At 31.6% G+C, this 12,912-nt stretch overlaps 2 protein-coding genes across 4 annotated transcripts in view; both read right to left on the bottom strand.

Moving 5' to 3' along the window:
• LOC139489785 (uncharacterized) overlaps positions 1-12,912 on the bottom strand; it is a 324,072-nt gene that overhangs the window by 9,690 nt on the left and 301,470 nt on the right. The gene's annotated exons all lie outside the window — the stretch shown is intronic.
• The window catches only part of LOC139489793 (angiopoietin-related protein 6-like), a 141,508-nt gene that overhangs the window by 71,626 nt on the left and 56,970 nt on the right, over positions 1-12,912 (bottom strand). The window lies entirely within an intron of this gene.

The following is a 12,912-nucleotide window of genomic DNA, read 5'->3' as shown; positions in this document are numbered from 1 at the left end:
ACACAGCATAGGTTTCTGACACAGAATGAATGTGGTCTAATGAACTTAAAATTTTTGTTTTCTCTTAAAGCAATTCACTATGCTGTTGAATATTAATCCTCTCAAAAAAGTGTTTAAAGAAATTTTCTTTTTTTTTTATGAAATATCAAATGAGAAAATTGAACCCAATTTTTTTAATCACATCCCCTTTCCCTTATTCCAAAACTAATCTCAATTAAAATTTCTAATGGAGTTTGCAACAATAAGTACTCATTTAAATACATCATAAAATATTAAGATGTAAAAAAAACTGCTTGTTATCACTGAATGGTAAAGATTATTTTAATTTATCAGTTGGTAGTAAAAAGTGAATATACATTGTATATTGTATATAACAAAGATTTAAGTTGATTCTGGACAAAGAAAGATAACTCCAATTAAAAAAAATTCTTGCAATTGCACAATATTGTGCAATTAGATATTTCTTGCTTACTATTCTGGACAAAGAAAGATAACTCTAATTAAATTTTTTTTTGCTATTTCACAATATTGTGCAATTAGATATTTCTTGCCATTGCGCAATACTGTGCAATTGAAAAGTCTTGCTATTGCATAATACTTAATATAATAATTTTAGATCATGATTTGGACCAACTTGAAAACTGGGCCCATAATCAAAAATCTAAGTACATGTTTGGATTCTGCATATCAAAGAACCCCAAGATTTCAATTTTTGTTAAAATCAAACTAAGTTTAATTTTGGACCCTTTGGACTTTAATGTAGACCAATTTGAAAACAGGACCAAAAATGAAGAATCTACATACACAGTTAGATTTGGCATATCAAAGAACCCCATTTATTCAATTTTTGATGAAATTAAACAAAGTTTAATTTTGGACCCCGATTTGGACCAACTTGAAAACTGGGCCAATAATCAAGAATCTAAGTACATTTTTAGATTCAGCATATCAAAGAACCCAACCGATTCATTTTTTGTCAAAATCAAACTAAGTTTAATTTTGGACCCTTTGGACCTTAATGTAGACCAATTTGAAAACAGGACCAAAAGTTAAGAATCTACATACACAGTTAGATTCGGCATATCAAAGAACCCCAATTATTCAATTTTGATGAAATCAAACAAAGTTTAATTTTGGAACCTTTGGGCCCCTTATTCCTAAACTGTTGGGACCAAAACTCCCAAAATCAATACCAACCTTCCTTTTATGGTCATAAACCTTGTGTTTAAATTTCATAGATTTCTATTTACTTCTACTAAAGTTATGGTGCGAAAACCAAGAAAAATGCTTATTTGGGTCCCTTTTTGGCCCCAAATTCCTAAACTGTTGGGACCTAAACTCCCAAAATCTATACCAACCTTCCTTTTGTGGTAATAAACATTGTGTTTAAATTTCATTGATTTCTATTTACTTAAACTAAAGTTATTGTGCGAAAACCAAGAATAATGCTTATTTGGGCCCTTTTTTGGCCCCTAATTCCTAAACTGTTGAAACCAAAACTCCCAAAATCAATCCCAACCTTTCTTTTGTGGTCATAAACCTTGTGTCAAAATTTCATAGATTTCTATTAACTTAAACTAAAGTTAGAGTGCGAAAACCAAGAAAATGCTTATTTGGGCCCTTTTTGGCCCCTAATTCCTAAAATGTTGGGACCAAAACTCCCAAATTCAATACCAACCTTCCTTTTGTGGTCATTAACCTTGTGTTTAAATTTCATAGATTTCTATTCACTTTTACTAAAGTTAGAGTGCGAAAACTAAAAGTATTCGGACGACGACGCCGACGACGCCAACGTGATAGCAATATACGACGAAATTTTTTTCAAAATGAAAAAGACAAACAGAAAAACAATAGTACATATGACACAACATAGAAAAACTAAAGAATAAACAACACCATAAGCTATAAAACAATCCATCATAAATAGAGATTTTGTTACAAGAGAAAAAGATTGATTTTTGTATATTGGTAATGTAATTTTTTGACTGACAAATGCATTGCTAATGTCAGCATTTGAGGGACAAAAAGATGCTAACATTGACAGAATATTTTTTGCTGATCTTTTTTTATCATGATTGTATTGCTGTCGACTTTTTATTGCAATTCTGGATTGCGTTTCTGAAACTTTCTCTTTTTATACTTTGGTTTCCAGTTTATATTCTCTGATTTCTTTCTTTCAATGTAATTAATTTGCCTTTGTCTTTGTTGTTCTAATTGTCAATGTTTTTGTTTTTTTGCTCCATCAGATGAGTTTATTTTCTTCAATTCTTTTTTTAGATTGTCTCTAATTTTTTTTTCTCTTTCACGTTGTTTTTCAAGATAATTTAAATATTTTAGAGGATTTTCTTCTTTCAGTTTTAGTCTATAGTGCGCAGATTTTCTTTTAACTTTCACATGATCCCCCATGTCAATTAAAGAACTACCTAAAAATTACATATACAGGTGTAGAATGTTGCAATTGTTGGTATCTGCTCTAGAGTTGTCTCATTGGCAATCATACCACATCTTACTTTTGTATATGAGAAGAATGTGGTGTTTCATCTCATTAATCAATCAAATAGAACTTTATTTTATTTTGGGCATTATGGAACCCAACATTTTACTTAAGTATTCTTAATTGCCTTGAAGACTCAGGGGCAGATCCAGCCATTTTAAAAAGGGGGGATTCAAACCACATGTATGTCCACATTCAAATGAATTGATCATCAAACAAAGGGGGTTCAACTCCCACTGGATCCACCACTGAGGCTCTATACATTTTTTTATCATATTTAATTCTGGTTCCCCTCCCCAAGTTTCCGTAGAATGGTATCCAACTGTGCAGGGTATTTAAATTATTATTAATTATTGAACACATTCAATTTACCATCAGACTGCCTGAGGTTCAATCAAATTTGTCAAAAGAGAATATCATTTGGACCATTCATTTCTGTTAGACTTAGAACTAGAGGGTCCAAGGACCCTGTGTCGCTCACCTTAGATTTTTGTTGACAATTGATGCATGAAATAATAATAATACTATTTGTTAAAGGAAACTTTGTGAACCAAAATCTAATCTTTCTTGTGATTGAACTACTTTGAACTAGTTTATTATTTTCAGTTTTGAGGTCTAAAACACACTTTTCAAGTATTGTGTTGTTCTCTCATGGACATACATGTCTATATATTTGTTCTATATAAACTCATCATCTATACCTGTAAGGACTTCATTTTGTATATACGCCAGACGCTATCATTACTGGTCAAGGATCATTAAGGAAACTTTAATTGATTTTGACATGTTCAGTATATATAAGTTGTTCAATTAGTTATGACAGCAAAGTTACTGATCATTATGGAGAATGACAACAGATCAACTGTATCAATCTTTTTACTGGACCGAAGATTATCAATTTTAAAGAGTGGTGACCTGTCACCTTTAAATTAAGATTCAAAATGAATAGGTATTACTTGAATTGAACAAGGTAGACACAGAGAACTAAGTTTTTGCTAGCTTAAATAGAGACGACCTTTATAGTAGTTCTAACATGTGTGAAGCTGCTATTTGGTTGTCATTTTTGGGTTGTGACCATGTTTGTCTCCATCTCATTATTTTTTCTCTTCTTGACTGGAGGTTTTGTTCTTATCAATTTCAAAAATGAATGGGGTGTGAAAAATAATGAAAGACATCAAATTTAATTGTTTATTATGAAAAAATTGAACACATCAAATACTTCAAATAATGCATTATAATATTCATTGTCTTATACATTTTTTTTGTATATGTGCATTAAAACAGTTCACTTATAGAACAATATTTACATTCTATAACAACACATTTTCAAAGTCAAAATATGACAGTAAAAACAGTATATATAAAAAGCAACACAGCGTTTTTAATATGATATAATTATTGTTTCCATAACTTGACCTTCAAAATGACTTGAAGTTAATTTGTAAAGAATTGTCGAGAAGACTATTCAACAGTTTTTTCCAACTTAAAGAGTCTAGATTCTATATATAATTTATTTCCTCTTGAGCATTTAACAACTATCTGTCAAAGTAATTGTCATTTTTGTTTCCTTTCTATTCATGGTATACTGAGTTATAGTCCATAGTATCTCTGTTTTAAACTTTATTCATATCAGTTCTGGTGGATTTGCTTTAATGCAAGATTCAAGAGTTTACTCCATACGTTTATTAATTGTTGTATGATGTTAATATAACAACAACTGAAACAATCTATATAATTCTTATTTTCTTCAGCAATTAGTTTACTGAATTTACTTTACATTGGCTTATTATAAAACAGTCATTAAATGTTCTCAAATTTCTTCTCTATTAAGCAAATGTTCACAAATGTGTGCTCTATTAAGCAAATGTTCACAAATTTCTGCTCTATTAAGCAAATGTTCACAAATTCTTCTCTAATAAGCAAATGTCACAGATTTCTGCTCTATTATGCAAATGTTCACTAATTTCTTTTCTATTAAGCAAATGTTCACAAATTTCTTTTCTATGAAGCAAATGTTTACATTAATTGTTCATTAGTTTCTGTTTTATAAATGATTTCTACATATTTATCAAATGTATAAGCAAAAATGCAACCACATAGATGAGTAGAAAGACAAATTTATGCAATATTTGATTTTTTTTCTCAACATTTAACCCTTTTGCATGAATTAATGATTTACACATTTTGATAAATCTGTACTTAGAATAAGACATAATTGAAATCTTAAGAAATCAAAAATGTTGGATTTATGGATTGTTTTTCAATTTGGAGAACTCCTAGTAATTATATTATAATAAAATATGTGGTATTTGTACAGAAACAGATTTATTATGTCTGATATGAACATGAGAGCATTTCTTAAACAGAAAAGTCAATGAATATTGGATGAGATAAATATACAGATTAAATTGGCATTACAAAAAGAAAACTGTACATACTTAATCACAATAAATGTTTAGTATATCATATATATATAGTGAACAAAAGTATTGTAAATTGTATCAAGTTATCTATATGAAAAATTACAATGAATATATGTACATAACAGCAAGGATTTCAACATTCATAAACATTTTGATTATTCAATCATAGTTCATCAAACAGCCAGTTAAATTTAATCATTTTGTAGGAAGAGAAATGAGGCATGGAACTTGTGGTCTTCAAAACTCCCTTTTTACATCTATATTAAAGTAATGGCTTTTGATTGTATTCAAAAACAAATATTTCAAGAATTATATATATACATTTATAACAAGTAAATATCAGGAGTGTTCACATGCGAAGTGCACACAACTCTCCACTGATACAATGAGCATTCAGGTAGTAGAAGTTCTAAAATTTGATGTCTCCAATCATTACTGACTTGAAATGAATGGAATTCTACTTTTCTTCCAGAGCAAAATGGTTGTCCGATCACCAATGGCCTTTCTGCTTTATGGAAGTCAAAGCAACACAGTTTCAAATTTCTTTACCTCTGCTACCGTTAATCCAGTGTACCTATAAAGAAGAAAGCTTTGTAAAGAAGCTTTCTTCTATACAGGTAAAACTAGATATCAGGAGTCTTGAAGCCAACTCATTTCTATTCCTACTTATGAAAAGGCAAATCTGTTGGAGTGGAAACCCATTTTCCTTTAAAACCACTCCTGCACATTTGAGGTTGCATTTTCAGCAACCGCAAATGTGCCATGTTTTTCAGCGGGTTTAATTTTCATTGTTTCAAACAAAGCTGGTTTCGGCATATAAAATAATTATTAAACTGAATCATTGTGTTTCAATGGCTACATATATAACTTTATGATCTGACCAATAGGAATCAAGAACACCTGTTTCAAAATTTACCTTACTATCAAAATTTAGGAAAATTAAGTCCAACAATGTACCATAAGATGTAGTAGGTTTAGACACAATTTGTGAACAGCAAAATGAATCTCTCATGAACTTTAAAAAAGAAGTGTTCCCAGTGTTTAAATCAATATTAAAGTCTCCCATTATGATAATTTTTGGATGTCTTAAATACACATCAGGAAGAAGGGTTGCAAGGAAAGTATCTTTTAGTTGTTGCAATTTGCAGTTTGGTGCTTTGTAAACAAAGACAACCTGAAAAAGACCTTTGCTAGGTGATATTATGTCTGCTATAACAAACTCTAAAGATGGAGTTGAGAAAGTGACTGTATTGTGAAGAATACAATTATTTCGATAATATAATACCAATCCATGAGGTGGTCTTGTATTAAAGTTTGTTTGCTTTTGGTCTAATCGAACTGGTGGTTCAAAACCAGGTACATGAAAATCATCATTTTCATCTGTTGAAATAAGTCTTGATTCAGCAATACCAATAACATCAGCATCCAAGATGTTAGGGTCTGATTTTATATCATTAAAATGAGCATGCAATGACCTTGAGTTGTTGAACACTACTTTAAAAAAGTTACTTGATAAATTATACAATGGCTTAAAGCACAACTGTAGAGTTGCATCTGTCCTTAGTCTGTGTAATTCTTGTCTAACACACTCTGCTACAGCTATTGCTGCTTGATTGAGATCTAATATCTGTAATCCAGTTAAAGATGTTACTCTGCTTAGCGCAACATAGTGAATATGTGGTATTTTCCCTTTACGTTTTGATTTCAGACTAACAACAACTTCTTGTAATGTGTCTCCTTGCGATTTATGAATTGTTTTCCCGGCTGCTGGACGAAGAGGAAATTGAATTCTTTCAAAGGTCTTATATTTATAAGTAAATGACCTTTTAATGTCAAACATTGGAGTCCATGTTTTTTCAACATCTTTTCCATACAAGTGTGAATATTTTCTTCTATTAATAGCACCAATTCTGGCATCCTCAAACTTAACCCATATGATACTTGGTCTTATAGATTTAGTTTTGCACTCTATCAATTTAAGTTCACAAGTTGAACCATTTGTGAGACCATCAGTGACTTCAATATTAGCTGTAAGATCATATTTCATCCCAATTGCTAATACCACTTCCTTTGCAAGATTGGCTGTATCAGACTGTTTTTCTGGTAAAGAACTAAGTAATTTTGTTTTTACAGATGCTGGTAAATCCCCACAAACTGTGTCAACTGCTGTAACCTTAACCTTTTGTGAGCCTAATTTAGATATGTATTGCAAATTAAAATTATCCACTAAAGCATTTTCAACAAACAAATGAGTTGCATTAGATCTGTATGTTGGATCACTGATTGAAACAGTTCTTGTATTTAAAACTGCAAAATCATTTTCAGTCAGCTGATTTTGTCTCAATTTAGTAATTGAGCAAATTCCAAATCATCTTTTTGTCTCATTATTTCAGTAAGTTCATGAAAAGAAAATAATAATTTCCAGTAATTAGGAGCTAATGATGTTAATCCTTTGCTTAGATCATTGAAAATCCAGCTGTCAAATACAGGTTGGAGTTGGAAAAAGTCGCCAATAGCTATAATACTCACGCCACCAAATGAACAGTTGCTTCCCTTGATTTTTTTCAGCCTTCTCTCCAGTAAAGAGAACATTTTGTTTCCAACCATTGAAATTTCATCAATCAAAATCAGAGACAAATTTCTGTATTTCATTCTGAGTGTATTGAGAACATCACATGACAGTGACTGGTCAAGTCCTTTATTTGGTTGTATCTGGAAAGCATTGTGAATAGTCAGACCATTTATATTGTAAGCTGCCTTTCCAGTAGGAGCACAAAGAAGAATTCTTATATCGTCAGGGTCCTCACCTTCAGTAGAACATAAGTGTCTGTGTAAAGCTTGAAATATTGTTCTGACAACTACAGACTTTCCACATCCTGCTCCACCTGTCAAAAATGTATAAAATGGTTCATGTTTTGTTTTAACCCATGTGACAACATGTTTGAAAAATTCCCACTGTTTCTTATTCAAGGATCTTATCAAATCAAAATAATCACTCTCACTTATTCTGTTGGCATGATTTGTCAATTCTACTGTTCTTGCTTCTATTCCAACTTCACGAGACATATCATACAGTCTATGTTCTGTTGGTCTATCTGGATTGAAATGAACATACTGTTCAGATTCTGTTGGGCCTATTTCAGCATCTTCCATTTCTACTTGCTGAGTGGCAGGTGCTATTTGATCATTCTCATTACAATCATTTTCTGCCTCTTCTATAGCTTTCTCTAGATCTATTACTTTTCCTTCATATTGCTTAGCTTTTTTTTCTAATAGTCTTGAAACAGTCAAGTACATTTTTTCAAATGTTTCATGTCCACATTGCAAATCTGAAAGTTCATTTCTCCATGGATAAAATAACATTAAGCGTTCTCTGTAGAAGTTTTCAGAGTCAGTTTTGTAGTTGTATTTAACATATCTTATAACCTTGGGTGTTTTTCTTTGATATATTCGAATACCATTCTTCAGGGTTATGTTAATTTTGTTATTAATTTCTTCTATAACATCTGCATTTGCCTCTTCATTTTCACTTTCAGATTCATTTTCTTGCTGTTCTGTTTCATGATCTGAGGACTCTGAAGTTTTAGGATACTGCAATTCAAGCTGAGATACATAGTCTGCTAGACACCAGTTCTCCAGTTGTTTTGGTCTACGCGAGTATCTTTTAATATCATTGTCTGATTCTATTTCAGTAGAGTCTGGGCCTAGTTTTTCTAGGGATGATGATTGCTTAAGGAGGAAAGTTCTTTTGTGTTGTGGAGATGTGTTAATGAAGACAACTTGTCTTGTAGCTTTTGTTAAAGGCATCTGTAGTGTTAAGTATGTTGCTTCTTGTGCGCTTGTTTCAACAGAATTTGAAAAGTAATTCCCAATGTGCCTTACTTGATGCTTCAAGTCTAAATTTCCCTGTCGTGCTTCTTTTGCTGCTTGGTCAAGTAATGCACTCATACCTTTTTGTGACTTGCTTATATATGAAACAATATACACTGCACATGCAAATGCATCTAAAACAAACTGTAAATCATGATTTGCTTGCCAGGCTATCAACACAGTTTTCATGTAACCATTAACACGGACTTCAGATGGCTTTCGTTTGAGAAAAATTTTTGGACCACTCAAGTTGCTTCTTATGGCCTTAATGTAATTTTCATCATCCATTTGTAACACGTCATCTAAAAACATGTCGTAAGTCATCTGGTCTATATCGTCAGAATTGTGAAGTGTATTAATTTCGTTTTGTATTTCTTTATATATAGCCTTGTACTTTTCTATGTCATCATTTTCTTTCAAAGGCTCTAAAATTACTGTTGCTTTCATAGGTGGAAGGGGGAAACCAAAACGACAAATTGGGTGACCTTTTTTTCTGCATGTTTTTGAATGTTTATGAACCTGCAAATTGACTAAACTAGTATCATTTTCTGAAAGTGAACAGGAGACATATTTATCAATAAATGCTACAACATCTTCATTTGAATCGCTTTCATATACTGGTGCATTTTCAATCCAGATCAAAATATGAATATGTGGTGAACCTCTCTGTTGAAATTCAACTCTATAAAAAAAATCTGTCAATTTTCCAATAGGATCATGATCACTTTTCAACACCAAGTTAATAAACTGTTGGACACGATAATCAAAATATCTAGAGCATGTCACAGGGTCTTTCTGTACAAGTTTAGATTTCTGATGCCAATCCATTTCTTCCAATTCATTGTCAGTATATTCTTTGCCATCATTTAATTTGCCAAGAATTCTTAACAAATCTTTCCAATTAGTGTCTGCAGATGAAAGAGAGCCAAACCATGTTGGAAGACCCAACTGTCTGATCATTGCAAACAAATCTTTCTTCCTCTTTTCAAGATATACTGGAGAATTTCTTAAACTTCTAAAGATATAATAACCTTCATCTAATCTTACAAGATCGTTTACAGTGTTAGGGTTCAGTACCTCTTTTGCCGTCCATTTTTTTCCTTCTGATTGACACCTTCTTAGAGCAAGATTGACCTTATCACTTATGTTTTTTAACTGAATTTTCTTTAGCTTGAAAAATATATTTGGTACAGACTGTGCTACTCTCCTATCCATGGACCTTAGTTCCCATTTGACAATATCAGTAAAGTGAACAGAGACAGACCTGTCTTTGTTATCTGGCCTTCTTTGACCACAAAATATAGTTGGAAAAGATAAGTACTCTGCATCAGGATCACTATAGAGACTAATCGGTCGTTGACCTTCACCAGGAGCAAAAGTTAAACCTGTATCACATAGTGGATTGTCATCTGGAATGTGATCTAACAGTGTATCTGTGTTTCCAACATGCGTTTCATTTTCATCTACTTCACTGAAATGATCGGAGTCATCATCTGAATCATTCTGATCTTGGTTATCCTCTTGTTCTGTACTATTTTTTTCATTTTCATTTTCATGTGTTTCTGCTTCATTTATTTTTGCAATTTCTGTAATCCAATCCTCATTTATTTCTATTCCAGAAGACTTGTACAAGTCACTTGTTCTCATCAAATAATGTAATGCACAAATGACAGCAAATGGTCTCACATTTTCACTAAAATCACACTTTTTGAATTCCAGCTTCTTCTTCAGTTTAACTGATATTGTACCTGATTTCTCTAATGTATGTGGAAGTGAATTTATTGTAGGTTGAACTTCAACAGGCACATTTACAACATTGCCTTTAACTGATAACTGTCCACCTCTTGGTAACTGTCGAATCTGCATAAAAGGAATTCTTAATGATAACAGTCTCTCTTCTAAAGGATACAAAATTAGTTCTTTTGGTCTTTGGGGGAATCCCATTTTATTGGCTATTGAAAATCGAGGAATTCTTTGTTTTTTAATTGCATTGAGACAAGTATGACATATCCATTCTATGTCTTGTACAGATTTAAAATTAGTAAAGCAATGAGACATGTTAGCAGGAGTGTTCATTTTGACAGTTTTAGAATTAACTACAGAATCACAAAACCAAGTTTGTTGACATGAAGTACATATATATGTAGGACCATGATTAATTTTTGTTTTAAAATTTCTTATGCAAGCATCAAGGGTTATACCTTGAACTCTTTTCTTTTTTAGGTCTTTTTCATGATCTGTGAAATCAATGTTTTTTCTTTTAGTACTTTTAACTGTTGTATCATAACATCTGTCTATATCTAGTTTGTTCTGTCTAGAACTCTGTTTCTTCAAACGCTCATTTTCTAAATTTTCTGGATGTGACCTATATTCTTGTTTTCTGTGGTAGTCCCGTTCCAACTCATGTTTTCTGTAGTCTTCATCTTGTCTGGCAATTTTTTTCTTTTCTGTTTCATTTCTTTTGAAAACATCATTCTTTCTTACTTCTCTTTTAGCAGCAAGTTCTCTTTTATTGAAATCTTCATTCTTTCTAGCCTCTCTTTTAGCAGCAAGTTCTCTTTGTCTCTCTATCTGTCTTATATTGGAAATTTTTCTCCGAGACTTGTTTCTTTCTGCTTCAGTCTTTCTATAATTTGCATCCTTTCTTACTTCTCTTTTAGCAGCAAGTTCTCTTTTATTGAAATCTTCATTCTTTCTAGCCTCTCTTTTAGCAGCAAGTTCTCTTTGTCTCTCTATCTGTCTTATATTGGAATTTTCTCTCTGAGACTTTTTTCTATCTGCTTCAATCTTTCTATAATTTGTATCCTTTCTTACTTCTCTTTTAGCAGCAAGTTCTCTTTGTCTCTCTATCTGTCTTATATTGGAATTTTCTCTCTGAGACTTTTTTCTATCTGCTTCAGTCTTTCTATAATTTGTATCCTTTCTTACTTCTCTTTTAGCAGCAAGTTCTCTTTGTCTTTCTATCTGTCTTAAATCAGAATTATCTCTTTGAGACTTCTTAATGTCTGCTTCAGCCCTTCTGTAATTTTCATCCTTTCTAACTTCTCTTTTAGCAGCAAGTTCTCTTTGTCTCTCAAGCTGTCTTGTATCAGAATTATCTCTCTGAGACTTCTTTCGATCTGCTTCAGTCTTTCTATAATTTTTATCTTTTCTTGAATATCTTTTTGCATTTAATTCTTTTTCCTTGAATTTTTTATTTTTTCTTCTATTTTGCATGTAGTTTTTCATATATACAAATTTCGGTACCTTTATATACTGGTAGGATTTTTTTGTTTGTTTTGTGTTCCTTAGTTTCTGATCATCGAAATAATTCTTAATCTGCTTGGTCACATCTTTGTCAGTATCTTTACTACTGATACTTACAGGTAAAATTTCAAATTGAGAGTCTAAATCAATTTGTAAACTTGTGTAAAAAGCATACAAGTAACTAAGGAGGTCATGTAAGTCAGCAAATCCAATCAAAATACTTTTGCCAGAGGAATCTAATGGATTATTCAGTGTACATTCTGAATGAGAATGAGTGTCAAAAAAATAGTATATATGATTATAATAATAAACTGCCGAACATATGGCTCCAATCATTATAAGAAATTTGTTTGACTGCTTAATACAATTTTGAATTGCTTCTTGTAATGAGAGAAATCCAGTCAACTCTTGGTACTGTAAAGCTATACCAAACAGAATATTTTGTTTGTTAATTATAAAAATCCCTTCAGGAATTTCAATTTTGACAGGAATTTCATCAAAATTCAAAAGCATATTTTTAAATAATCCTTGTGTTGTTAATTCTTGAACATGCTTCCTGTAAATTTCATCTCCTTTATTTAAAATGTAATCTAGGTTCAGTGTATTTGAATCAAAATTTAAAGAAGAAAGTGATAAGAAAACTAAACAATTACATGTACATTGGTTTCCCCTGCTTTGATCAGCAAATTGCATGGCATACTGGTCAAAAGTTCCAAATTTAACAAAGTTTGCATTAAAAGAATTGACATATTTTGATAGCTCTTCTTCTGAGTTATTTTTATAATGTTCATTTTGGTTTTGCAACAGATCAGTTTGGATATTACTTTGAGAATCTGTTTTTGCATAACTATTGTTTGATTCATTTGACAGAAAATCTGT

The sequence above is a fragment of the Mytilus edulis genome, chromosome 9 (genome assembly GCF_963676685.1).
Source record: "Mytilus edulis chromosome 9, xbMytEdul2.2, whole genome shotgun sequence".
NCBI classification, from domain to species: Eukaryota; Metazoa; Mollusca; class Bivalvia; order Mytilida; family Mytilidae; genus Mytilus; species Mytilus edulis.
This window is presented reverse-complemented; position numbering and strand designations above follow the sequence as displayed.